General features: G+C 39.6%; 1 long non-coding RNA gene across 1 annotated transcript; it reads right to left on the bottom strand.

Annotated features, from left to right (window-relative positions):
- Positions 1-715: 715 nt before the first annotated feature.
- Positions 716-2,902, bottom strand: LOC130253815 (uncharacterized). The gene is made up of 3 exons (XR_008840613.1): positions 2,776-2,902; positions 2,599-2,678; positions 716-1,761 (listed from the first exon to the last, which is right to left on the bottom strand). It is a non-coding gene; the product is annotated as an uncharacterized LOC130253815 (long non-coding RNA).
- Between the last annotated feature and the right edge of the window lie 8,597 nt (positions 2,903-11,499).

Raw genomic sequence — 11,499 nt, 5'->3', positions numbered from 1 at the left:
ACCTACTACAGGAATAGGAGATCAAAGAGAAGCAACTAATAAGGTATAAATCATGTTTACTGAAGCTTCTGTAATTAAATAAAATAAAATTTTGCTCTCCAATTCAAACAGATATGAACACCATAACGTGAAAAATCCATGGCTACAAATTAAGTCAGAAACAAAAGGTAACAAATTAGTTGCGGAGTAAAAAAACTTGTGATTATTTAAAATAAATACTTGATTTTATTCTTTTGCTCATCTCTATGTCTGTCTGAACAACATTAAGATTATTGTTCTTAACATTATATCATCTTTTGCAAATGCTGTATATTCAAGACAAATGTTAGAATTTTGCTCAATGCTAGTGAGTGCAGTATTCCAACAGCAATATGTCCACATTATTTGGACTCTCACTACTATCTTCAGATTCAAGTAGCAGCAATCCAAAGCCAAGACCTTCTTTGTCTTCAAATTTAGGATTTATTTCGTGGATGATTTCATAAAGGTGATTTGCAAGCAGGCCTCTGAAAAATCAATGATAAAAAAATTTATAAAATTTTAAACTTATTTTTTGCTGTTTTCATAAGATAGTCCAAGATCAAAGCTTTTCCTTTTTTTTTTAAACACTTTTAAAATAATGAAAATATCAATCTTATTATGAAACATTTTCAGAGTTCATTTTTTAAAGAAATCCCTCTTTAGAGTTTCAATTTTGATTAAATTTTTTTATTTTTTCCTAAAAGGTTATACATATATCTACCTAAATAACACTCAGCCACTGAAGACTGGCATGTCTTGTGGAACTCTACCTAATCCTGTATTTTGAATTAAAGGGGTGCTAACAATACATGAAGGCAATTTGCATCAGAGAGAATTCCAGCTTGACAGACTGGAATTGACACAGCAAGGCTTCCTGACACTGCAACTATTGGATTTTTGCAGTTTCTCCACAGTTGGAGCTCACTAAGGAGTTTCATCAGATTTGCTCTTACAAACCCGTCAATACAGGATTTGTCCTTACAAGTCCCTGTTGCTTTGTCTTTCTTCTTTCTCTGTACAGAAAGAGATGTAAACAAGTCCAGCAATAGAAAAGTGCATAAGGATACCTTTTCCTCCATGTTTCTAAGCAGGAAAGAAAGAACTGGGAGGGGAAGAAACAGATCACACAATATGATCTAAAGAAGCCATGCAAATTCCAAAAATATGAGAGAAAGAGCATTTTCAGAAAATATTTTTAAAGGTAATACCACTGGTTATTATACCTGTTTCTCTGTATGCTCCTTCAGGTTGGATACTGAAGGGACCATTTGAGATTGCAGCCTGTGGTTGAGAACATGGAATCAAAGTTGCTGCAGCATTGCACAGATGAACTAAAGCAGCCAGAATCTGATGTTTAGACAGAAGAGACAAGCTGGCAGTACTAAAGCTGAAACCAAAGGACAATTTCAGTAAAGCACTGGTTAAAGAGAAAAAAACACTGTGAGGCTGCTTTAGGCATGTCAGGTTATTTAGCAAACACAACCCAAAAGTTTCTGCTGTTTAGCATTCCTATGGCATTCTTGATATGAGACCTGAAAGACATTAATTTCTGTTTGTGCACTTTCTGTGAAGCAAGAGCCACCTTGTCTGGATGCCAGTCAGTGATTCTCACTTCATTGTCCCTCACATTTAGTGAATTACACTTTCAAAGGCTGCAGTCCAGTGAGAAGAGGACTTCCAAAGAAACTGTGAAGTATCTCTTTCCTTCATTTAGCAGACAGGTACCGAATGATGAGAACCCTGGAGGAAGTAAATTGGCACAGAAAACTCTCAGAAAACTCTTTGGGTAGAAGATAATTACTTTCTGGTTAGCACATCACATTCCAGTCTAATTATGAACAGAAATAGGGTATCTAACTACAAAGCTTCTCAGGTTATGCAATAGTATAAAGAAACCTCTCTTTCTCTTGCCTGCACTTACATACCACTTCCCTGAAAATATAAAAACTGTCTTTTGCATGTTAAAGAGGAGCTAGTTCCACTTGCAAAAAAAAGAGAAGGAAAAAAAAAAGTAAAAAGAAGAAAACCAGGCTGTAAAGCCATTGTTTTCAGAAGCACTCTGGCAAAATGTTATTTAGCACTTGACTCCCCTTGTACCCAAAAATCCAACCTGTCTTTAAGGTTTTTTAACAGCTTACTGTTATGAATGAAGATAACCAATTCAATATTGTCTTCCTGAATCTGCAGTAAGCTGGAAACAACTCCCTACATGATATTTATAACTTTTTGAACCAATATAACTATTTATAACTTTATGAATCAGTCGCCACAGGATAATTGTAACACTGAAGTGACTGAGCAGTTTAAAATACATAAAAAGCAGTTTCTTTCCTCTCATAAAACTGACATCCTCTCCTTTCAGGTACTTGAAGCAGTGTTTCATGCAGGCAATGACTACTTCTGCCTGAGAACAGGCAAAGACATGGATTGTCTCATGATGAATAATGTCTGACCCATCTGATTGTACTCTATGACAAAATGACTAAATTTGTGGATAAGGGAAAGCAGTTTCCTCAACTTCAGCACGGCTTTCAAGCACTGTCTTATAGTATTCTTGTGCACAAGAAGGAGCATTACTGGCCAAGTGGGTGGCTTAGCTGGGTGAATAGCAGGGGTCTGTCCTGGGGTCATCCTGTTTAACATCTTCCTCTTGCAATCTGGAGGAGACAACAGCATGAAGGTCAGTCATGTTTTCTGATGTCACTAAACTGGCACAAACCAGTTAACAGAGTTGAGAGCAGGACTGCCACTTACAAAGAACTCAGCAGGCTGGAGGAAAGGGCTGACAGAAACTTCATAAAATTCAGTAAGAACAAATGGCAAGACCTCCAGCTGGGAAAGAAAACACTCTTGCACTGCTGGAGGTAGGGACTGAGTGATGTTGAGGAGCTGGTGGATAGAGAGGGAGTCAAGCAGCATGTGAGCCAGCAGTGTCTCCTGATGGCAGCAAAGCCCTAAAGTTCCCTGGGCTGCATTCACAGGTGCAGAGCTAGAACAGAAAGGGAAGCAATCAGCCCCTCTACTCAGAGCATTTGTTGGACCATGTCTAGATGCTGCATTCAGTTCTGAGCCCCTCAGTACAGGCAGACACTAATAAAGTTCATGAATTTCAACAGAGAGGTAGCAAGTTGGTTGGGGGACGGAGCACTTGACCAGTGAGGAAAGGCTGATGGACCCATCCTTGTTCAGCCTGCTCAACAGTTGGCTTTGGGAGGACCAAACAGCATCCTGTCAGGGAAGGAAGATATAGAAACACATTTAGAGTATAAGTGAGAGAAACACCATCTCTCTCTGGGGGCAGAGATCCTTCTCTGCTGTATGGCAGCCACTCTGCCCTCTGCTCCCTGCTCCAGGGCTGAGGTACAATGTCTAGGACCACAAATCATACAAGAGCATCTTGGAATAACAGTTCTACTGGGTCACACTCTGTGGGCTTATTTCCTGTGAAACCAAGCCTATGAAAGACCATGGTAAAGACACCCGAATGAAAAACCATCAGCAATTAATATATATATTGGGAGGGATGCACACAGAGAGCCACATGCATTCTTAGTACTCCAAGTACCCACTCCTAACACTGTGCTATAGATCTGTGGACTCACAGGAGTCCACCCTCAGACAATATTAGGTTTTAAAGTTTATCACCAGAATTTTCCCCTTTTCTTCTAAGGTGGTTTGCTGTTCCTGCCCCTCCCAGAATCCAGTTCAAAGCAGGACAGGGACTTCTTGCCCCATACCCCTACCTGAAAAGCAGATTGCAGTTGTTTTCATCTCTGCTGAGCCCCTAGCAGGATATGTGGCAGAGCTTGAATCAGTTGTACCTGCATGCAGAAACAAGTTAGACAGCCTCTCCCTGATTACTCTTGTGAGACAAGTAGCCCTGCTTCAGCACAGTACCAGACATAACAGTCCCATGACTTTCCTCATCTGTTCAACTTTGGGCTGACTGCAACTTGCTTTTGCACAAAAATCTACCTCCCTCCTACCATGACAGTCACATAAATTTAACTTTTTCACAACCATGGAACACAAGGGACAAGCAAAGCTACTGCAGTGGCTCAGTGCAGCTTTTCTACTGAAACGGTGCTGTGGGGCAGAGCCTCAGAAGACACAGATCTTCTTGGAGACTTCCAGCTGTGGCTAAGCTTCTTCTTTCCTCTGGGAACAAGGTCAGCATACCCAGAGAGAGGCTATCTTGAGCACTGGCTGTCCTCCCTGCTGGAGAAGGCAGTGACTCATCCCTCAAAGCACAGCCACAGCAGCTCCCACCAGCTCACCTCCCTCCTGACCCCCAGCAATCACACTAGCCAGCTAAGGATCCTCAAGGCTCCCCACTTAGCCCTTCCCTTTCTTCTCACTGCACACATAGCACATGAATTTAGTCAGCAACAGGAGATAGTGACAATTAATACAGCACTCCTATTCTTGGCTACTGTGTATCATTAACACTTAAGGTGGGGCTTTGTCACCTAGATTGTTTATTTTGTTTTCTGGCCTGCTGTTACTATGTGCACTACAGTGAAATGGACTTTGTCACCATGTTATATGTGATTCAGAGGAAATGACAGGAAGCTGCATCAGGGAAGGTTTAGGCTGGATTTTAGAAAAAGTCCTTCACCCAAAGTGTAGCTGGGCATTGGAACTTTCCTGGACCCCAGGAAAGTGGTCACAGCACCAGCCTGCAAGATGTCACAAACATTTGGTCAATGCTCTCAGACACAGGGTGTGATGCTTGGGATGTTCTGTGCAGGGCCAGGAGTTGGACTCGGTGATCCTTGTGGGTCCCTTCCAACCCAGACTATTCTGTGATTCTGTGATTCTATTCTATGATTTTGCAATAGCACACTACAAGTTTAAGCAAGGGCATACAGAAATAAAGACCTCCTACATATCTAACCTGCTTCTTTCTTAAGTTCTGCCCATGCACATAATATTTCCTTTGTGTGAGGAACCAGGGGACTCCAAAGAACATTTTCATGTTATAATAACTTCTCAGAATTAAATCCTAGTGATCAAATATTTGAGAATGTGGGAAGGGTCTTCAGCTAGAGTCCATCCCACAGATTGCTCCACTGAGCTTTATAGAAAGCCTCTAAGTCCCCAAGAAACAACTCAAAAAGCTGTTAGGATTACCAAGACTGGATACAAGTTCAGCAAGTTGATGAAAACAGCTTTAGAAAATATGGGTGCTTTGGCAGACCAGTGTTGTTTGGGCTCTTTTTAACTGAGTTTTTTCTCCATTTGACCTTTTTTTCCATTTTCAACTACATTTTAATTCTTTCCTCTCCTTTTTGAGTCTTTCTAAATATTTCTTTCCCCATTCCCTTGTTCACCACTTTTTCATAGCCTTCTCTTTCCTAACAGCTGCATGCTAGTGAAAAGTGACACCAGATGAGAATCCTGGATGACAGTGACATCGTTGATCCTTCTCTTGCTAATTCATTGAACTACACAGAATGAAAAATCCCCACTGCTGTTCATGTCTAGTTTAACTTTGAGGAAATATTAGATCTTAATCTCAACAGAGCTTCATTTTTTTGTGCTTATTACCACGTTTTTTCTTCACATTTATACAGTTCAGATAAAGGGTTTGTTCTTGCTTTTTATCAATAAGATAAGTAAGAAATAAGATCGGAGGTTTCCTTCCATTTGCACTTACTCCTGAAGCATATTCCTGAACATGTTCCTTCATCCAGTTCCAGAACCACTGGAGAAGGTAAAGAACTGGGAATTAAGTCACACCTTGAAAGGAAGGGTGGGAGGAAAGCGTTTTTAAGATTTGTTTTACTTCTCGTTATTCTGCTCTGATTTTCAGTGGTGATAAATTCAATTAATTTCTCCAAGCCATGTCTGTTTTGCCCACAATGGTAATCAGTGAGTGATCTCTCCTCCCCTTATCTCAAATCATTCAGCTTTCTATATATTTCCTCTCTCCTGTCCCATTGAGGACACTAGCAATAAAGTGGCTTTGGTGGGCACCTGGAACCCAGGCAAGGTCAAGTCACCACAATTTGCTGTCATTGGTCTCTGGAATGCTGTAAGGAATGCAGAAGAATCACACATCATTTTGTTGTTGAGAATTATGTTATAAACATAAGCAAGAACATATACTACTACATAAACCTGTTCTTCCTTATTTTCACTGCTTGTAGGAATTTTATGTTCCTTCCATGGTGTCAAGATATTTGCAATTTTTCCAGATGGTAAAAAATATAAGGTCTCAGCCTCGAAGATTTCCCAAACTAGAAAATAACAGCATTATCACAGATATCACTGTCTGGGTCAGAATAAAATAAATAAGGAAAAAGTCAAGTTGCCAGGGACAATCATTAACTTCTATTTCAGTCATGCCACTGTACATTCTGCTCCCTTTCTTTTAATTTTCATTGTCTTTTACATGAACCCATCCAAAGCTTTAGAAAATAAGTCAGCAAACTTTTCACTTCTCTTTTTTATTCTGTGTAAATAAACTTGAACTTTAGCCACAGCAACCTTCACCTTATTTAACCTTCAGATAACTCTTTTTCAGAGTCACTCCAAGACGACCTTTGCAGTCAGGAAATGTCTAGAGATTATGAGCAGTCCATTGCTTTGATGCCTTGTAAAGCTGGTGCCAGAGGTAGAGAACATTATTTTTCATTTTATTTTTATTCAATTTTCAGAGAAAGAAATAACATTCTTAAAAGGCAGATTACAAGCACTCTTGCCTTCTTTACAGGCTTGACTTCCAATGACTAAAACAGGATGCTTCATGAGCATAGGACTGAATCCTTACCTATAATTCACACTATGGAGGACTTTTTTCCAACAACTTTTTACAGGAAACTCCTAAGGGATGGATAAAGACCAAACTAGAAATGAAGCAGTAGAAGTCTTCCCTTACATATAATATCTATTTGCTAAGAGAGCAATTATTCCCTTTTGAACCCTGTCACTTCTCCCAGGTCTCACAGATTCATATTTATTACCTTTTGATCTTTGATCTTATGCTGCAACAGTAATGCTGATGTGCAGAGTTAATGCAATGCCAGTTTTTCTCCAGGTAGTAACTTGCTGGTTTAAAATCTCCTTCACCACACATCTTGCACCCTGCATGTGGGAACAGATTGTGCATGTTGTTCATTAGCAGAGCTGCCACTGGCATCACACGGACTATCACACATAGTTCACATGCAGGATCAGTTTGCTAATCCTAAGGTAAGCATGAAGAAGTCTATACCTATAAGATTTTTCTTACTGCTGGACAACAACTAAAACAAAAATCTCACTGCTGCTAATGATTTTTTGATCTTTTCAATGCTATTTCAGGATCTGGATGTAAAAACTGGATTATTTTAACAGGTCTGCCAGTAAGCAAGCTTTTGCTTCTGAAGCCTTATTTCTCACAGATGTGGCTGGTTACTTTACCTAATGCACACCTTTACATATAGAAGTAAAAATTCTGAAAATTGCTGGAGAAAAATGATGGATCAGCAGAAATGCTTTAAACTTACCATTGTTGCCTGGGTTCTGACAGTTTTACTCTTAAAAAAACCAGCAGAGTTGTTAATAAAAACATCAGTCTTGATAGTGGAATAAATAGGTCTGGGTATAAATAAAGTATATGGCATACATTCAGCTTTTTCAATCTGTCAATGGGACCATTAACATTATGGAAAGCCTGACCTTTCTCAGCTTGCACTTCTAGTTCAGACTATAAGGATTTGCTACATCTTCCACCTGCATTTGCAACATTCCACAGGAGGAGGTTTGTCCTCCTACTGTTCCAGGGGTTTTCTATTTATCGGGTTCTGGGGTTTTGCCCTTCTTTCTCACCAATACTTTCTCACCTTCTTTCTCCCTGCCCTTCTTACTTAGGCTAGTCTGTTACTGTTTTATATAGTGAATAAATAACTCCTGTGAGTCTGGAACTGGCCCACTTGAAAGGAGGCACTTAGCCCTTATCTTTTACACTCGCATGCCCCTCGGCTGACACCGCCTCTCCACTCTGTCCTCATGAGTAAAGCAGTATGGAAAGTGCTGATAAGAGGATTAGCTGATGAAAAAATCCCAGGGATCAGTTTGCCAGCATAGAGCATTCATGCATACCACCACAAAGACTGGGTCCCTGAAGGAGGATGTCTCTCACACAGATATTGCTATCTCAAAGTGAGCCAATTAGCCCACGTTTGTCATCTAGTCTTCCTCCTTGTCAATGGGGAGAGAAACAAAAGTCATCTGAGAGACATAAATCTATCCACCTATTTTAGGCCTGCCTTAGGAGGTATATCATCCTCAGAGGGTGCCTGGTGCTAAGATAGCTAAAATTAGTCAATACAGGGTTAAAAAAAGGACAAGTGGAGACTTCCACATTTCCAAAAGGGAAAAGATTAAGCATTGCAGGAGAATAGAGGTTGTTTTAATGACTGTTGTTGGACTTAGCGTCAGCGATTGCCTCCTTAGATCTAAACCTTCAGGGTTGGACAGCAGAGGAAATAAACACATACTTCATTGGAACTGCATGGGGTGGGTGTACACACCATAAAAGAAACTGAACAAACAAAAGGTCCATGGGAGCCAGGAAAGCCATCTGCAGAGGAAGCACAGGAGAGCAGGCAGAGCAGCGAGCGGCGAGCGCTCCCCAAGAGCCGCGCGTGTCTCGCACAGCAGCACATGTGACACAAACCACATGAAAGGGGCCCGGCGCTCCCTGCCTTCGAAACTGCCAAAACAAGCAGACACAGGGCAAGCAGGAGCAGCAGTTATGATCACAGTCACACATTGCAGATACACTGCTGGAAGGGGAATGGCTGAACTGCAACACACAGACAGAAAATCATACTGCAGCTTTGAATTCCAAAAGTAATTTTTGCTACCCAAGGCTAGGGCCAGTTTTGTCTTCTTCCATTTGCTAATGTCTGAACTACATTGTAATAGCTTTGTGTTTGGTTCGTGGCTGGGATTCCCAGCAGAGCCTAACAAATCCAGTGTGATAACAGCACACTTTCTTGAAACAGGAACCTTGAAAAGCCAAGCTAGAAATAATGTTAAAAGCCATGTTTTCATGCCAGTTCAGCATTTCCAATAGTTCCATTTGAAAAAAATATAGGATTTTAAAGAAAACAAGAAAAAGTTGCTTGTGTTTGTGAAAGCCTGGGAAGCAAGCAGCAGGATATTTTTTATTATTATATTTGGGGGTGGGGAATACAGTAGGGAAGGAGAGCTGGAAGGGGTGTCAATTCTTATGTTAGATTTTTTTCATCTGATCCTGCTCATCCATCAGAAAGTACTGCTGCTGGTGTTGCTGGTGTCATCATAAGAGAAGAACATGGTGTCAATATGAGCTTTTAATCTCTAAGATCCTAACAAAAACTTGAAATAAACTCAAAATGCTACAATTAGTTGGTATTTTGAAGATATAGCACCTTTCTTTCTAATGTCTTAAAGCACTTTGGGATTTGATACTAAAATTCAATGTGACTTGACACTAAAATGATCTGACAGAATACTGCAATTCAGTTCCAGGAGCAATAAATCTCACACATCATATGTAGCTAAATACACAACGACTAGAGAAGAAATCTTACTTGCAACATCCTCAACTGCTATTTTTGCACACAATTGATTCCTATACATTTCCTTTCTTCATCCTACATTTTTCTGTGAAAGAACAGAATTAGTTCACAGAAATACTCCTGAAAATCTCTGTCAAGCTCCCATACAATGAGTTGTGCATGTCCTTAGTCTGTCATTATGGAAAGTCCCTTGTAACTTGTTCTGCTCAAAATTTTAAGAGGAAAATTCAGTGTATAATAATTCCACATCTGAATATGTCTTTGTTTTGTGATATGATATAGAATGGGAAATTATACTTTTATATGTAAAAAAAGAGAGATGTTAAGACAACTGAAAACTTTCTTTTGTGCTTAGTTTACTAAGATCTGTTAGAAAGATCTTTAAAAGGGCTTAATTCTTGATTTTCCTGAAGCTTAATTTGTGAAACAGTTTTTCTCATAAATTAAGGCTTAAAAGAAATATAATATCTGTCTATTCAGGGGCATTTCCCACTTTTCTGCTGTCTTTTCTTCCAGTGCACCTGATGCTTAGAAAAAAATGCCTTCAAGCACAGTTAAGGGTTCTACTCAGGCTATAAAGACAAGCAGGATTTAAAACTGAATGCAGAGCTTAAATGTAGCAGAATGTAGGGCTTAGAATCCTCCAGAATGTTTGTCTCTTTTCAAAATTAAAGAAATAAGACATTATGTTTGCTTCTGCTGGCTGCCAAGCTGAATAAATGCTGTGGTGCCTGTTTCTATCCCTTATGCAGGCAGGTACCCTTCAGCATATGTTAAAGCAGGTCTCTGAAGCTCCTGAGTAAAATTTTTATGTTTGCTCTCATGTCAAGCATAACATATTGTGGTGACAGCAGTGTGCTCCCCTCAGTATCCCAGCTCTGTTTCCAGTGTGGAATTCTCACAGCAGCTTTGTCCCAGGCTTCACTAGAGGCTCCAAGCAGAACAGCCTCCACCCAGGTCTGCTACTGTAATGATACTACAGGAAAATAAGTCCTTCCTTTCTGTCTTTCTAATATTTTTCATTTTTTATAGAGGTGTTCACTAAGCAGCTCCAAAAATAGCAGGATCAGTAGGAATACATAAAAAGCTCCCAAAAAATCAATACAAGTAAGAACAACAACTGACAGCGTTACAAAGTAAAACTAATTGGTGGGGATGGATGTCAGAGAAATATAAAAAACATCTTTAGATGAATAACGTATTGTGTAGCCATTGCTCAGCTTACAGTGCTTACAAGGTACATCTGTCCTAAGAAATCACCAAATCTTTGCTGTAGCATTACACAGTAAGCTTATTAAATAAGCATATATTAATTGCCCTTTCTGTTTACTCTGATGACTCTCAGAAACAGCCAAAAGTAGCCCTAACCAATAAGGAACCATCTCCCCATTGTGGTAACCACAGTAATGAACATGTATTTCAGTTCCTCTTAGAATATATCATAAAGATAAAAAATATGTAAGTGCACCTGGGTTGCCCAGTCACTGCTCCTTTCACTGTTTATGTGTATGTATCTTTTGAAGAAAGAATTTTTTTAAATAACCTGGGCAGCTCCATGTATAAACAACTGTCAGTAAATGTTTGCCTCTAGTCTCTAGTTTAGAAGTTAATCGATTTTAGTAAGGAGAAATATCTGCTCTTTCAATTAGCCCAAAACCACTTTAAAAAACCCCCAAACCTCAACACACACACACATACACACACACAAAACCAACTCAAAAAATCAAATCAGCATGGTTCTTGGGTTCTCAAAATGAATTCATGTCTATGTTCAATGAGATAGGTATCATTAACATCTGAGTGAAGGAGCAAAACAAAATATCCTTGTATATTCTTGTATACTGCAGATTGTCTACACAAGAGAAAAACTGTATACCATCACCTGTAGCTCAGTTTATATAATTTAACAACCTAACCTCAGTCC

Source organism: Oenanthe melanoleuca, chromosome 5 (assembly GCF_029582105.1).
Source record: "Oenanthe melanoleuca isolate GR-GAL-2019-014 chromosome 5, OMel1.0, whole genome shotgun sequence".
NCBI lineage: Eukaryota > Metazoa > Chordata > Aves > Passeriformes > Muscicapidae > Oenanthe > Oenanthe melanoleuca.
This window is presented reverse-complemented; position numbering and strand designations above follow the sequence as displayed.